The 13,998-nt window shown below is 35.1% G+C and overlaps 1 protein-coding gene across 3 annotated transcripts in view; it reads right to left on the reverse strand.

Moving 5' to 3' along the window:
* The window catches only part of LOC135682146 (discoidin domain-containing receptor tyrosine kinase B), a 36,326-nt gene that overhangs the window by 20,030 nt on the left and 2,298 nt on the right, over positions 1 to 13,998 (reverse strand). Inside the window, exons 2-3 of one of the 3 annotated variants that reach the window (XM_065196900.2) lie at positions 12,924 to 12,989; positions 1,815 to 1,896 (exon numbers count right to left, since the gene is read on the reverse strand). The gene's annotated coding sequence lies outside the window, so the exon portion shown is untranslated. Of the gene's footprint in view, positions 1 to 1,814; positions 1,897 to 6,324; positions 6,837 to 12,923; positions 12,990 to 13,998 lie in introns of those variants that run through there. The other 2 variants (XM_065196899.2, XM_065196898.2) reach the window with 2 other exon arrangements.

Genomic DNA, 13,998 nt, shown 5'->3' on the forward strand with positions numbered 1-13,998 from the left:
TGGATCAATAGAGACATGTTATATAGACTGCCTTGTTGTAAACAAAGCCACAACTCATGTTCATTAAGGTGGCGGCAGCCTCGTCAATACTCAAACACGTATCTGATTGGCTAGGTCGTTTGTTTTGTTGGAGAGTTTGAGGTTTAAGTAACAATGCATTGGTTAAAGTAAAGCGCCAGTTACCAGCTCAATTGATTAGCATATTCGTCAAACATTAATAAAACTGAAGACACGGGGTAATCAAAGAAACTGCCTTAATGATATGTGAAACGTGAATAGGTATTGACCAAAGGCGTCTACGAAAATGTTAAAAAAGCTAAGCTGGTACGGTTTTCAAGGCTTCCAAAAGCCAATCGGCTAAAGGGTTTGAGTAACCTGAGAACAGACTTGTTCGTGCCTTGATATTCAGTTGCTACTAAAGCTTCACGCCCTATGCGATTCTGTAAACTTGCAACTACACAACAAGAACGTGATGTGCTTCTTGGTAACATTTGAATGGCATTAATTCAACTTCTCACTTGTTGTTAAAAACAAAAAGTTTTTCGCTCTTCAAAAGAATTTGCCTTTTCGCAGGACAACAACAAGCGTTACCCTTTTTCTTCGTAAAAGTGTTTAAATTATATAAAAGTACAGCTTCCATAAACAAAGGTGGCACTGTTTAAATGAAACGGTTTTAATCATGTAGTCTAACGTTTTTATGAAAAACGAATAACATTTTCCAGAAATGCTGATTTGATGCCTAATCAACTATACTGGTTGCATGTTCTTCGAGAAACGATATGCGTGTTTACAAGGACATTCCAAAAAGTACAATCTTTTGTTTGTGATTGCTGTGTTATCAAGGGCGCTGCTAGGAAAATTTTATCAGGGGGAGAAGGGGGGTGTCAAGTATCAGGTTGCCGAGCAGATGAATTTTTAATCACATAAAATGAAGGCATACTCTGATGTCAAAAAAAAGGGACCTTCAACCTCTTTTACTAAATACTGACTTTGTGGTTCCTGGACAAGACCTTCTAATTGTTACTTTTCCTACTGTTGTTAAAATTTTTCATTCATTTTGAAAGTCTACTCATTTTTAAAACCCTCTGTTTATCCCCTACCTCACAGTACCATTCTGAATAATATCTTAATAAAAACACAACAATAATATCTTAAAGTTGTTGCTAGGTTCCAAATTATTGTGACGCAAGCAGTAAACAAGCACCCAATAGTTGCTAACTTAGACGGCATCGTGGTTGCCGCAGAAGGTGAAGCAATTTTCGAATTTTGATGCCTCCAGTTCGCTGGAAACTGCACTTGCTGAAGCAATTTTTACTACCTTACAATACAAAATTTCCTTTAGAATAAATATGATTCTCATCATTCGCGCGTTCAACTCTGAAACATTGTACTGTGAAGTTTGGTTCTCACTGATTTCGGTTTGCCAATTACCGGTTGAAATATTAACATGCTGAGAAGCGAAGAGGATCAAATCGAAATGACAACAAAAACAAATATACCATAGACTATCATTGATTATTTTATTTTTTCCCAAACAACTTTGCCGAGGAAGCAACAAAAGTTTCCGAATCTGCCGAGTAAACAACCGATTCATAACTCTTGAGGAGAGTGTCACACCCCCTACACCCCCCTTAGCACCGCCCCTGTATGCTATTACCGATATTCCATTTACCCTTGTTATGCAATTAGCAAAATGTCTTACAAAAAAGGCTGCACCACAAAGATACAGCGACTTAGGTCAGGCAAGGCCTTATTCTAGATTCTAGGTTAAAACTTAAAGACAACGGAAAAGGCAGTAAAGACGATATGCTTACCCTTGCTGGTAACGTTTGCCGATTCAATGCCCTTGCAACCAAACACAAACCTCCAGGGTCTTTTAAAAGCAAAAACGTCACACTGAAAAATGGATTAAAACATCATGAAATTATACCCTAACAGAATAATTACATGCAAGAACTGACTATAACTAGACTGGTGTCACATTTCCTGTTGAAATTGCATATCTTTAGGCCATAATCTACGAATACTCTGTTTTCCTCATCAAAAGTCTTAGTCTAGCACTAATAGCTTCATAAAACTGACATACGTCAATCATTCTTTACTTATCAAAATTATTTGCAGGCCACCGGATGGTTTAATTGAAAGGGATAATTGATGAAGCTTAGTTTAATGGTTATTCCATATAAGAATGATCTGATGAGAAGGAGAATTTATGACAATTTTATTCTTGAATGACTACATGTTAAACAACTTAGGGTATCACCTAGATGAAAAATGGAAGAATATCGTGTTAAGACTAGAATTATGCTCAACAGGTTTATCTGGAAAGTGTCCGGCCATGTTATGAAATATGTGGCCTAGCAGAGATTATTGGGTAGGCTCTAGAGCATTAATGTTGGAAACTATAATCTAACTGTAATTGGTTCTAAATAACATGCTTCCAAAACTAATCAGTTTGAACAAAAGAACCATAATATTAAAGACCAGGAAAGAGGTTGCCCCTGTGAATGATTATATAGGACGGGTCTTTAAACTCCAAAAAAATGCAGACAATTTCGCTATTAAACAAAGATGATATTAGTCTTGGCTGTGAAAGAAATGAATCAAACTGGAACCGAGGGGCGATTCACTTTTGCAAACAGCGTACGAGATTTTACCTAAAACAAAAGGATTTCTGGGGATTTTCAGATTAAGCAATAGGATTTTCTTAGAGTGATTTGTCCTCGGCTGGAACAACAGTTACTTTGGTTAATTTCATGTCTATCGATATCACTCAATTTTAAAACAATGCAATGTTGTTTCCTCGATTTTATTACTTAAATTGAACATTAAAAACGATCTTATGACGTCATCACTCAGCCATGCACCACTCTGTTGTGTACATATGATATGATTTGGTAGCTGTTGGATATTGGACCTAAATTAAAAGCATACATTTAGATCTACTGCTGCTACAAAACTGAGAGTTGTCGCTTTGTCAACCTATTCATAAAATATATTTATACTCATAAAAGTTTCAAATCACGTATACAACAAGAAGAAAATTACAAGAAAAAAGATATATAGATGATGCTAGATGTTAAATCTAATGCGAGTTTATTCATAACCAAGTAGAAAATTTATTTTAATGTTTGGTTATATTTGCATGGCTTGTATGAGAAAAGAAGTTTTATGTCTGTCCTATTAAACAGAACATGACTAAGAGCGACTGGGAAAAGTGCAGGAAACGAGGGAATAATTATTGAACATTGTATGAAACGTTTTGATAGCATTTTACAAAAAGTTGAACAACGGCAGCTAGCACAACATGCTCTTCGCTAACTAGCCATAAGCTTGCTTGCGCAAATATAATAAATATCACAGAGACAAAACAAAATTTGGAAGGTTTCATCTGTTGCTATGCCATTTTTAATTTCCCCGCAAATATGTGATTTAACGTTTTCTCTTTAAACAATATTCAAATTTATACAATATTTCAATTCTTTGGAGTAGGAAGGTGGCAAGATGTTATCTTCATCTGCCGTTAAGCCTAGATAATGCAAAAGTAGGAAAAAACTTAGGAAACGAGCCTAAGTAACATTTCGATTGTTCATCTCGATTGTTACAAAATTCCATAGTCCCCTTAATGAGCTTGAAGTCAAACTTCCCTGACTAATGAATTTTGCATTACCATGTAATTTTTCTTTTGTTAGGTTTAGGTTTAAGGCAGCTGGACAAGAGGGTTTCAGAGGAAACCTCAAAAATTCACTGGATTATGAATCTTTGTCGTTTTGATTATCAGTTTTATTAGTTATCAATTTGTTCAAAACTCTTATTCAAAAATTCCTTTAGCAATCCTATGCGTCTTTTGAATGAATGAAACATTTGACCAGGATAAGACTGGAAGACAAACTTGGGCCTAAAAGGCTTGAAACAGGCAGAGCACAATGATTTCTTAGAACATTGGACAATCCATATAGAGTTGTTACGCCACTGTAGAGGAGACCAATTAGGGACAAGTAATCACGTGATATGGAAACATTTCGTAAAAAACAACGTAGAAAATAGATGACAAGAATTGTTTGAAATTATGCAGTCGTTGTCGACAGTTTCTACTTAAAACTCTTAGCACAAAACTTCATAGCGTGCTTCCAACCTTGAGAGCTTGGGCTTGCCTTGGTTAAAACAGGAAAATTGAGTCATCAAGCAAAAACATACCTTATATCTAAAAATGTAATTCAAGCTAACGGCTAAAATTCAGTTATCTACCTTGATGTATGTGAACACTTGTTTTTAGCAAAGAAGAACAACACTGCGAGCTTCAATGCAGAAAATTTCGCTAATCCAGAATCGGGGCGAATATTTCACCATGACGTGTCCCGCCTTATTATCGTGATCTGAGTATTTGCCAAAAAGACTGCACTGTTTTTAGATGGGCGTCGGATAAATGACAAATGCTTTGGGAAAATCTGCTCAAGTTTACCTGGATTATTATTTGGGCTTTATCACTAATTTTTTCGTTGCTGAAAATAGCATGTTCACAAAGACGCATCAACTGTTACTTTTACATCCTTATCACCACAATTTGCCGTATTAAAACAAAAACTTTTTCGAAACATTGAATGTGTACTTTAGGTAATGTTCTAAATAAACTATCGTTCCTTTTTCTTGTTTTTCTCAAAACATTGACCTCAGACAAGCCTTAGGCCAAAACCAAAATCTACTCATCTTAATCGACTAAGGCCTTACATTAATAAATGTTTTTCTACTCAGGGCAGACCTACAAAACCACGTGTGGACCTTAAATTGTAAATGCAAAAAATGTGTTCATGTGGCTATGATAGTTCTATTTTTGACTGTTTGTAGAAAAAAACAAAAAATATCCAGAAAAACCAAATACCATGGTGAGAGAAAATACATCACTCATCTTAAGAGCAATTTGCTTTTGATTTCCAGTCAAATCCGATTATAGTGACTCCATTTAAAGTCACGTTTCTGGTTACTGTCACAAAATTTAGACCCAACTTTCCAAAACTATTCATATTAGTTCAGTTTACAGCCACACCCCGTTTACAGTCACACGTTCTCAAGCAACATTTGGTGTAACTATAACTCTAGTCTACTATGATTTGCAATTTGAGAGAATGTAATAGAATTCATAATGCAAGTTAAATTCCAAGAAGCCAAGTGTAAAGAGAAATTTTTTGTTAAACACTTAGCTTATACATCGCAAAAAAAGAAAATATTATAACAAAGGAAAAAAGGGTTGGCTAGGCCAGATATATTTCCTTTCAAAGCAACAAAGTCAACATTTTTGCAAAATAAAGTTTTTTGAGAGCTTTTCAATTTTTTTACTGATTAACCTTTTAAAAATAATGTTAATCACTACAAAACTCTAATGAATATAAAATAAATAAATTGATAAAAGGAGATCACATGTTTGAATGTTCTACTGTGTCAAGTTTATTTAGGCTCTTGTAATTTCGATCTACAATTACCAATTTTTTCACATTTTTGATACAACCGAGAAGTCTATATTTGTTTTTTCACTCTTTTTTTGAAAATCAGCCTTCAAAAATTCAAAAAGCACATAACTGAAATTTTGAACCTAAAGTTCAAAATAAAGATGCTATGAATACATTTATGCAAGTGACAGGCTCCAAAGAGCTGACATTCTGAAAGGTCAAATTAGAGTTTTTCTCGATAGAAAGTTCTATAAACAGCACAATATCATTTTCACATCGAATGCCCCAGCGAGGGTGGAAGCTTTATATATTTGCGACAAAAAAGATTACAAAAAGTAATGGTAAACGAAAAAAAACACTAATTGCTTTGAAAAGAGAAGTAGTTGTCTCCTATGTAATTCGCTCAGGAAGGCATTCCAGAAAATTCCTGGCTAATCTTAAAGTCTTCGACTTCCGTTGCAAATCTAATTTGACTGTTTTTGATAAATATTAACTAAAAGATTACGATACAGATTTACAAACTACGCTACTTTACAAAATTACTTTACAACTATACAATGCTACCTTGACTGTTTGATAGCAAGGCCAAAATAAAGAGCAAATGTCCCCCTTCATAGATTGAGAAACCTCTTTTAGCATTTACACTGGTTAAGACACCATGGTATTACTTTTCTGAACCAAACGGAACTTTCTAGCTAAGAAAATTACATGGTGCCTGAAGAATTCAACTGTATCTAGAGTAAATTGAAAGAAACTGCTCTGAAATAAAAAATGTCTCTGTATTAGCTTTTGTTCTTCATAGTAGACGATATTATTTTGCTGATTATCAAACCAGTACTTTTTCTTGATTTATAAGACAAGGAAAATGGCAAAGACTTACATCGTTTCCAATATAGCATCCAAACAAAATCTTTTGCTAAATCACAAAAAGTACGATTCTTCCTTTCAACACATTGCTGAAACCTTTCTTTTAAGAATAGTTGTCAGCTAGCTTAGACACATACCAGTGATGCTTCTTGCATTACAAGCAGAGAAATTGTTCTGTTATTATTTTTCTTGGTCTCTTATGACCAGCAGTTAAAGTTAACACGTAGCCTATGGCATTGTCTATCTAGTGAAATTTCTGGCAGGTCACTTTTGTACACAGCTTTGCCGCCAGTTAGATATATCTCGCGTGCAAGGAACTGCGCTAAGGTTTTGGCACTGGGAAACGGAAATTTTGCAATGCCGAAAAGTGTAATTCAGATGTCTACAGCATTTATCAAACAAAAACAGAGATCAGCACATCAGATAAATATCAAGAAACCAAAAGCAAATCTCGTTGTAATTGAAACCGTGTTCCGGATTCTTGCAAAGGTCAAGGATGTTTAACGTAACAAAGTGCATCCCCTACATCACACAGCATACAAATGAATGAAACCACGCTTGATGGTGGGGAGGTGGCGAATAGAGGGTGCTAAATGCAAAAGAGGAGATGAGATCTCAATGGCCTTAGGGACGATCTTAATGTTGCTGACATGCTTTTGCCTAGTTTAAAGTCCTTTATACTCAATACCACATCCAAGATGCCTATATTTAGGTCATTCGTGCCTGACATCAATTGCTAAATGCAGCTAGAAGGACAATTTACTTGCTTCAAAGAGCAATCCAAAGTCAGTGTTCCTACCAACCCTGCACTCTTAAACTAAGAGAATTTAGGACATCGGGAAACAAATTTTGTCCTCTTGCAAGCAGTATTAATAAAGAACTAGATCGAAGCGACCCTGGAGTTTCATTATTTGTCAGAAATTCCATTCTAGGAAAACGCTACTGCAGTTGTTCATTAAGTGCTTACTACATTTTTGAATTCGGATCCCGTAATCTGGCCCTAGCGACTCCTTGTAGTTGAACCATCCATTGTATATTAAAGTGCTTTTTGCAAAACACAATTTTCTGCTGTAGAGACGTTTTGTTTCTTGTCAATGAGCAATGTGTACAGGTAAGAGAATTGTTCATCTTAAAACCACATCATCTACCCACTTAAAATAAAGCTACATGTTGGCAAAAGGATAAATGGATTGGTATTGAAGCTATCAGAATACATAATACCAAGATTGATATTACATAACGGTGGTGTCTTTGTTGTGTCAAAAATAACGCATTGTAGAATGCAACTCTTCCTGCTGAAAGAAACATACTTTTAGTACAAGTCTCTTAGAAGTAATAACTATGAAAGAAAGCGCTATGTTTTTGGGAGATCTTTCAATGCTGCTTAAGAATTTTAATGCTCAAACAAATCTTTGTTTTAAAATAAAGATCTAAACCACTCTTGCCATGTCCTGCATACTTTTCTGACTGAAAAAAGGAAACTCATAGCTTTTTTCGCTGAACAGAATAATGCTGAATTAGAAAAATTGCAAATTAGAGGATGGCATGGAAAGTAGTCTATGGAATGCTTATCCAAGGGGTCCTGTGGCACACGCCCTCTACCATCAAGAAGTTCATTCGCAAAGCCATATGTGCAGAAAACACACGCATCTCTACAAAACTCAATTAAAAAACTGCGCGAGTACATAATCTTTAATCGCACTCCTACTCCAATCGCTATTAAGAGATATGAAAGTAAAAGCCTATGCCCTAGGCTTCGGTTTGCTCCGAAAGGTTCTTTCTTCCCCAAGCAAATCACGGTTGTTTGGTTCATAATTGTTTATAACTTTATGAGCCAAGCTAAAATATAAAGGCATCTGTTAGAAAATTTCAAATCTTACATTGGCCATTTTTCATCTAATCTCTAAATAATTAAACTGATTCTGCATATAATGTAGTATTTCATGGCCTTGTTTTAGGTTATACGAACAAAAGTCAAACATTCTAAAAATAGATATTTTGTGACATCAAACTCGTCCTCGGGATTCATCGAAAAAGATGCGGTTAACGTGCCTGGTAGAGACTTGAATAGCTTGGTCTTTATAGGGAAGTAGCAATTTATTGACAAATGACCAGACTTTTGACAAACATAAACAAGCAGACAAGGATGGTACAACGACACTATGCATATACAATCTGACGTAGTGTCAGCTATGTCAATTTGATGTAGTGTCAGCTATTTTTGTTATACACGGACCTGCCAGTTAGCTTTAATGGTTGATGTTATAATGCGTACGTCACAACCTCGTTTTCTTGCTAATGTGAGATAGGTGTTGCAGTTTCAGTTGGTCGAGTTTACGAGTCGAGTTGAGTCGAGTCGAGTTCGCGAGTTATGGAGTTTACAACAGAGTTTTGAGTTATAGCTTTGATAATGTAAATAGTTGTTATGTTTATGAAAATGAGATAAAAACCAAGTTCAAGCTCATTATTGCAGCCCACGTCTTACAATCCTCACAACAGTTTTTCAAGGACCGTTAGCTGAAATGAGCTGTTTTTGCTTTTCTTTTATTTACCATACTTTGTGTTCCGATGACTTTTTTGAACCTTTGACTTTGAAAAACGAGACAGCAGAACGAGTTGAAAACATGTCGTAGATGACTATCAGCTGGTACAGAGATACAATGCAATTCAATTGGGCCAAATTATGAGAGGATCGTTATTGCCAGCCTGTTTACATGTTAGCTTGTTTTTACTCCCTGATCTTTTTGGATAAGGGACATCAAAATTAATCGTAATTTCCCCAATTCTGCGAAAATACTGTATGACGTGTCTCTTAAGTGATTATTTCGGGTGGTGGCTGAAGAAAACCAAGAACCATGGACTGAAAAACAAATCAAGCTTGATTTGTGGCTTGGGATAATGCAGAGAATCTTCTCATTACTAATTACTATTTCGCATTATGTTTAAAAAGACCCATCAGCCATATGCGATAATAACCTTTTTTTGTTTTCTTTATTAGCTAACTTTGTTCCTCAATTCATTAAGCAAACTGATTCGAATAACTGCAAATAATCAAACAATTTCAATTTTGATACAATTTGAAAAATGTTCTTTGTCACAATTGGGTTCATTGTTATATAGAAAGGATGATTAATGGATTTTAATCCTATACTTGATCTATTAAAATATAATTTACAGAAAAGAATCCTGTCAAGGATTATCCACTTATGGGTCACCATATCCAAAGCCAAGAAAATCTCGAGGTCATTATCGCTCCAATTCTTACATCGGATTCTATCGATTAAATCTAAAAATGGCCAACCGTATCTAGAGAAGTAGGACGAATTGTGTAAAAATAGCACCTTGTCTTTGGCTTTTAATTGTGTAGAATAGCTTCAGGATCATGCTATCTTAGCTTAAGCACGATGTCATTTGAAGTATTATATCCAAATATATATACAAACAAATATAAGTTTTTTTACTAAAGAATAAAGCGAAGAAGGGAGAAATTTGTTTATAAATTCTCTAGTTATGAGAAAGGGCTTTCCCAAAATAGCCTGGGTGCTCTTCAATAATTGCTTTCCTGTGGCACAACAAAAAGCCACTGCTTTTATGTACCCTTTTTTGTACATTAAGAGATAAAAACATTGGGAAAGCGATTCTTCCCCAAATCTAGCAAAATTTCTAAAAGATGATCTGGAAAATGGACTCAATTATGTCTGGCCTTCAATTTTGGCATATAGGAACCATCTCCTGACAGAAACGTCGGAAGAGCTGCAAGGCAGGGTGGAGAGATAAGTAAACAATAGCAGAATAAATAAAATTGCTCAATTTAACCGCCCTCTGCAACAGTGGCGGTGCCGAGGAGTGGTATGTGGGGTAATTACCCCTTCCCCCCACACTTTTATAAAAACATAGTCTACAAATTATTCTATAAATGCATTAAAAAGCACTAGGTAGGGGTAGATCATATTTTCAAAGGAATCTTAACCTGTGGCAACGCACTGAAACGAAGCAAAAAGGGTGTGGTCTCACAGGCCACGTCCATTGCCCACCCATTCTGCAGCAGCTGTCGCTGTCTCTGCTCTACACTTCGTGCTCCCATGTACCGGTCTCCTACTTTTTCTTTTCGTTTTCGAATAAAGCATTTTCCGACAACAGTTTCGTACAAAAATATACTTGTTAAATCTTGTTCATATAATTGAGCTGAATTCTTTTCGGTAAAAGAACTAAGTTGTATCTTTGCTTATATTGCGAGCCTCGGTAAAAGCTAGCTAAAAGCTAGACAAGCGAGCTCTATCTTTGCAAACAGTCCCCTTGCTATGTCCCATGATAAGGCAGGGCCTCCGACAAAGGGGGTTCTGAGGGCCATGGCAAAACGTTAGAACTTTTTCAAAATCTTTTGTTATGGGTGAGAAATATTCCCTTGGCCTCCGCATTTTCCAAACTGTATCGGAGCCAATGTAAAGGGAGAATAGTTTCCCTTTAAATTAGCTCTTATGTAATTGGGTGAGATTGCAGCTACCTTTCAAGCATTCGAAGCATCAATCTTCAAAATGTGCCCTGCTCATTGGCCTTGCTTCAAAGAAGCTAATGGACACCTACAGACAACTCTGTAAAACTGAGCAAACCTTAGAAGCAGTACTCTTCTATACCAATAACCGAATGACATGTCATGAGCCAAGAATTCTTGCCGTTTTCTGTAAATTTTCTCTCGGTAATTCCATATGATGAATTGAGCTTCAATTTATAACGGATTCAGAATGGAGAAAATTCAATGATTATAGGCAAATTTTTATCGTCAGTGAAAGTTGCAACAAGGCCCTGTAAAGATCATGCTATTCATAGTGCAATCATGTAAGGAATCTAATACTGCAGACATTGCAAGAGAGTATGGCCTCACAGCAAAACAATGCATCAATTATGCAGAATTTATAAAATCTAAGCCAATTACTAAAGGAATCTTGACGAAGATAGAATGTACTTTCTAACGGGTAACTGGCTAGGACGAATGTACAATCTGCTTTTATCTACTTCTATTACAACGTATGAAGGAGGAGCAATGGCCACTACTTAATAGTAATTTGCATACCTTCTTAAATATTGGTCAAATAATATTATGTAAGTCATGCTAAATACGATAAACCAATTTAGACAAACCATATACAATTGTTTATCAAAAAAACCCATAAGAGTCAAGCATATGATTATTTCGAAATCCCCCATAAAGTCATGGGTGTGAACAATTAAAAACTTCATCAAAAGTGTACAAGGTCCAGTTTGGCTAGACTAACATACACCTTGATTGCATCGTCGACATATTTTTGTAATTTCTACCTTGGTGGCCAGCTATTGACTGTCTGATTTCATGGGTATGGCGTGAGAAGGGTAGAGACAAGCTGGTCAGGATTTTATTTTATAGAAACAGAAGAGCTTCTAAAAATGAGTTAGCGTCTTAATTGTACAGAATACTTTCTCAAAATAGTTGTCAGATGTTTCAAAATACTGCCTGAATTATTTGCAATACATACTCTATCAGTGCAGCACTTCCAGAAAATATATATTAAATTGTGACTGATTGGCTAATTTTTGCTGTCACCACAACTAACACCATGACGTCTCACGTTGGCACACTCATTTTTCAAAAGAAACTTCTGACTACAAACTTAACAATGTTTCAAAGACTAAAATAGCTAAAAACCTTTTTCAGATGTTTATTTGTTGTATTAAAATATCGAGACAAAATATTATTAAACTCCTACTAAACAACTGGTTAATTTTATTGAAATCAAAACTTGCTCCGGTTAAAATTCAAAGCACCTACATTACATTTTGTTTTTTTCTATTATTTTCCTCCTAGATCTAAAAATGTACATCAAAATCTCAAATTAAGGGTTACGAAATATTCAATGCTGGAGATTAATTGTGAACTTTATTTTTTTTTAGATTAGAAATACATAGATAAATCTCAGGACTGTTTAGATACAGATAAACTGCCGGTTGAAAAAGAGGAAATAAAGTACTAAAAACAATGTATTAACTAACAAGGATAATGTTTCTAGTTAGCGATGCTAGACAAATTGTTTCTAGTATCAAGGTCACCCATGAACTTTATTGATTGTTAAGAATTGGAGAAACAAAAAAAATTCATTGTTTGAGGCAAAAGTTTTATTCGACTCAATCATGGAAAATTGTGAAATTCTGGAGTTCTGTTTTTTTAAGTTAAACATTTTTGGAATAACTAGTAATAGGGGCAATTCACTCTTGCAAATAGCGTACGATATTTCCACCAAAACAAAAGAATTTCCATTGATTATCAAATAAAACAACAGGATTTCAATCAATGGTGTAAGAGATTATTATGGAGTAATCTGCCCCTCGGTCTAGAACTCGTTTCTTACAGCAAGTTTTTTAAATAAAAAAGTGGGTAATATGCTATAATCTTCAGTACAAAAAGGGATTAATATGCTATAATCTTCAGTACAAAAAAGGGGTTAATAAGCTATAATTTTCAGTACAAAAAAGGGGTTAATATGCTATAATCTTCAGTACAAAAAAGGGATTAATATGCTATAATCTTCAGTATAAAAAGGGGTTAATATGCTATAATCTTCAGTGACTATCTTTACAAACCTTCCCTGACTCTAAGAGCAATGTGCCATCAATCTATTCAAATGCCACCAGAAGAGACTGTCCTTGCTAAAAATCAAGATGCATTTTGCCTATGACTGTCTTATACTCAATAGCCCAGGAAGACAACAAAACCATTTGCAATGCAAAAAAGAAAGTGTGAATGCATAAAGGAAATACCAGTTGGGTATTTCCCTGCAAAATTGACTTTGAAATCAGAAAAGGAAGGATACTAAAGTAATAAAAATTCTTGTTATCAGGTAGAAAAGCTAATTTCTTTAGTTCAGATTTCCCTGTTTTGCTTCTGTAATGTTAACGTCATCTCAGACAAAAACAATGTTTCCTGAATAGAATTGTTTTAGGGGAGGCACATAAGATATCTATCATCTCCTATCTTTTACAGTTAAACAACCATACGGTTGTTAACTTTGTTTGCGACACCCTGCTTTTGTTACAAGAACTTGCGTTGCAACTTTCATTGATTACCCAAACATTAGTGAAGTTTTCTGAAACATTCACAAGAACCGAGTACAGGACACTGCCTGTTTTTTGTTCTCAACAATTCTCAGTCACCTATTAAGGGAGAAAACACTTATCTGGTAATGAAGAATTGAAAAATGTTTTGTTTCAGAAGGAGCTTTACTTTTACACATCACAATTCAGGAGCTAACTAAAATGAAAGAACTCAATACAAACGATTCTTCTTTAGCTTTGGAATTTGGATACCATCTCGAGCTTGTTCATTTTTTCAAGGTAAAGGTTTTTTTAGTTTATCAAAATCCTTCAACAAGAGATGCTGAAAACATTATGTTGAAGGAGCCCAAAACACATCCTGAGGTGCTAAAGTACTTATAAATACTTTGACAGAAAAAAACTTTTCGTAAATTGACCATAATCGACAAAACCTGAGATTAGGCATCAATTAATAATCACAGATATTGAATTAATTTAGTCCCACATGAAAAAAGACATAATGGCACATGCCAAACAGTTTTCCGGCGGCAGGAGGAAAATCGTATGATTAAGGTATCAAAGCCTTTTTGCTTCGTGAATTCCAGACGATCAATATTAAACGAGC

This window comes from Rhopilema esculentum, chromosome 16 (assembly GCF_057945365.1).
Source record: "Rhopilema esculentum isolate cy_ngs chromosome 16, ASM5794536v1, whole genome shotgun sequence".
NCBI classification, from domain to species: Eukaryota; Metazoa; Cnidaria; class Scyphozoa; order Rhizostomeae; family Rhizostomatidae; genus Rhopilema; species Rhopilema esculentum.